Source organism: Chrysochloris asiatica, unplaced genomic scaffold (assembly GCF_000296735.1).
Source record: "Chrysochloris asiatica unplaced genomic scaffold, ChrAsi1.0 scaffold01141, whole genome shotgun sequence".
Lineage (NCBI taxonomy): Eukaryota > Metazoa > Chordata > Mammalia > Afrosoricida > Chrysochloridae > Chrysochloris > Chrysochloris asiatica.
Window position 1 is genome coordinate 26,106 of NW_006409659.1, and position 3,545 is coordinate 29,650.

Genomic DNA, 3,545 nt, shown 5'->3' on the forward strand with positions numbered 1-3,545 from the left:
AGAAGAGACTCAGAAACTTGCTCTCCAGTGTAGAGATGGTAAAGGGAATGGAAGAAATGAGAAAGTCAAAGAGCTTGGACAAAAAAGTTCAAAGGCAGCTCAGAAAGACAAAATCAAATACAGTGAAACATGCAGTGACCTGGAATCCAAAAAAAAAGGAAAGAACATGCTAAGCGTTCTTAATGCTGAAAGAACTGAAGAAAGAAATCAAATCTTTCCCTGAAATATTGAAAGAGTCCTGGTGTGGTGCTGTGTGATAAGCACTGGACTGATAACCACAAGTTTGGCAGTGAAAACCCACCAGTAACTCCATGGAACTCCTATGCAGGGTTGCTATGAGTGGAAACCAACACCACAGCATTAACAACAAACAAAAAGATGGGCAGAAAGCATCTAAAGAAGGTGGAAGTAGTATAAGTCACTGTAACAAAAAGAAATGGTCAGTGTTCAGCCATTTCAAGAACCAGTGGTACTGAAAGAAGAAGTCCAAACTGCATTCTAACTATTGTAACGGGGCCGGGGGAACTCCAGGAATTGACAGAATGCAAATTGAACTCTTTCAACAAGCTGATCCAGCATGTTGTTCATTCATCTATGAACAGATGATATTCATTCGTCTATGCTAAAAAATTGGGGAGGCATCTACCTGGCCAACCTATTGGAAGAGACCCATATTTATACCCATTCCATAGAGAGGTGATACAACTGAATGTGGAAATCATCAAACAATATCATGAATATCACATGCAAGTAAAATTTTAATTAAGACAATTTATAACGGCTGCAACAGTACAGGAACTGTCAGAAACTCAAGCCAGATGCAGAAGAGGATATGAAACTAGGGATATCATCGCAGATGTCGGGTGAATCTTGACTGAAATCAAAGAATACAGAAAAATGTTTGTTGTTGTTAGGTGCCTACAAGTTAGTACAGCTCACAGCGACCTTATTTACACTGTCCAGTCCTGTGCCAACCTCATAATTATTGTACACTTGAGTCCATTGCTTATGCCCTATGCCAGTCTATCTCACTGAGGGTCATTAGCTTTTTGCTGACCTTTCACTTTACCAAGCATGTTGGGCTTCTTGAGGGAGTGGTCCCTCCTGATAATATGTCCCAAGTATGAAAGATGAAGTCTTTCCACTATGATTTCTAAGGCGCATTCTGACTGTATTTCCAACACATATTTGTTTATTCTTCTGACACTCCAACATACTTTTAATATTCTAATCCAACACCATAATTTAAATGCATCAATTATTCCACAGTTTTCCTTATTCACTGTCCAGCTTTCGCATGCATATGAGGTTATTGAAAATACCATGGCTTGGGTCAGGCACACCTTAGTCCTTAAAATAACATCATTGTTCTTGATGCTTAAAGAAGCCTTGTGCAGTAGATATGCCTACTGCAATATGTCATTTGATTTCTACACTGCTGCTTCCATGAGTGTTGATAGTGGATCTAATCAAAATTAAGTCTTTGACAACTTCAATCTTTTCTCCATTTATATGGATGTTATTTATTGTTCACATAGTGAGGATTTTTGTTATTTTTACATTGAGGTGCCACCCATACTGAAGGCTGTGGTATTTTATTTTCATCAGTATTTCCAGTCCTCTTTCAGCAAGCAAGGTTGTATCATCGGAAAATTGCAGGTTGTTAATGAGTCTTCTTTAAAATCTGATGCCACATTCTTCTTAATATAATCCAGCTTCTAGGATTATTTGTTCAGCATACAGATTAAATGAATGTCTTAAAAGAATACAAACCTGGGACACCCCTTTCCTGAGTTCAAATCATTCAGTATCCCCTTGTTTGTTCGAACAACTGCTTCTTGGTTTATATACAGGTTCCTCATGAGCCAATTAAGTTTTCCAAAGTACCCATTCTCTGCAATGGTGTCCATACCTTGTCATTATCCACACTGTCTAAAACCTTGGCTTAGTCAATAAAGCACAGGTAAACTTATTTTCTGGTATTCCCTGCTTTCAGCCAAGATCCACCTGACATCAGTAAAGACATCCCTCCACATCCTCATCTGAATCTGACATGAACCTCTGGCAATTCCCTGTTAGTATAGAGTTTGTTACTTATCTTTAGCAAAGTCTTATTTCCTTATAATATTAATGATACTATCTGATTCTTTTCATATCCCATTCAATCACCTCTCTGTAGAATGGGCACAAATATGGAACTCTTCCAATCATTTGGTCAGGTAGCTGTCTTCCAAATTTCTTGGCACAGATGAGTGAGTGCCTCCATGGTACATTACTTTGTTGAAAGATTTCAACTCATACACTATCAATTCCCAGGGACTTATTTTTTGCCAATGCTTCAGTTCTTTCAACATGGAAAATGCTAAACATGTTCTTTCCTTTTGATTTTCTCATTCTAGGTCTTTGTAACTTTCATTTTAATACTTGACTTTGTCTTCTTGAGCTTCCCTTTAAATTTTTCTGTTGAGCCCATTTACCTCCTCATTTCTTCCATTTGCTTTAGTATCTCTATGCTAGAGTGCAATTCAGAGTCTCTTCTGGCATCCATTTCGGTCTTTTCTTTCTTTCTTGTCTTTTTAATGACCTTTTGCTTTCTTCCTGTATTATATTCTTGATGTCATCCCATAACTCTTCTGGTCTTTGGTCATTAATGTCTAAAATTTCAAATCGATTCTTGAAATGATGTCTAAATTAAGGTGAGATATGTCGATGGTCATAGTTTGACTTTTATGAACTTGTTTTCATTTTCTTCTTCAATCTCTGCTTGAGCTTACATATGAACAATTGGTGATCTGTTCTACAGTCAGCTCCATGGGCTTGTAATTGCTGATGATATGGAGCTTTTTTTACTTTCTCTTTCTACAGATGCAGTCAATTTGATTTCTTTGTATTCCATATGGTAAAGTCTGTATGCTTAATCCTCTTTTATGTTGTCCAAAAAAGAATTTGCAATAATTCATTGGTCTTGGAAAATTCAGTTGTGAATTCTCCAGCATTGTTTCTATCACCAAGGCAATATTTTCCAACTACTGATCCTTTTGCATTGTTTCCAACCAATACATTCCAATCACCAGTAATTATCAATACATCTTGATTGCAGTTTTGATAAATTCCAGACTGAAGAAGTTAGTAGAATCCTTCAATTTCATCATCATTGTTTTAGTGGCTGGTGTGTAAATTTAAATAATAGTGGTAGTAACTGATCTTCTCTGTAGGTGTATGGATATTATCACAGAGAGCATTATACTTCAAGATATGTGTTCTTCTTGATGTTGAATTAGACACCAGTCCTCTTCAATTTGTCATTCTTTGGGTAGTAAACCATGTGATGGTCAGATTCAAAATGGCCAATACCACTCCATTTCAGCTGGCTATTGCCAGGAATGTTGTTCTTCATGTGTTCCATTACATTTTTTACAACTTCCAATTTTCCTAGATTCATCCTTTGTACATTCCAAATTCTAATTATTCATGGCTATAACTGTTTCCCCTCATTTTGACTTGTGTTCCATCAGCAAATGGAGGCCCCGAAAGTTTTACTCCAT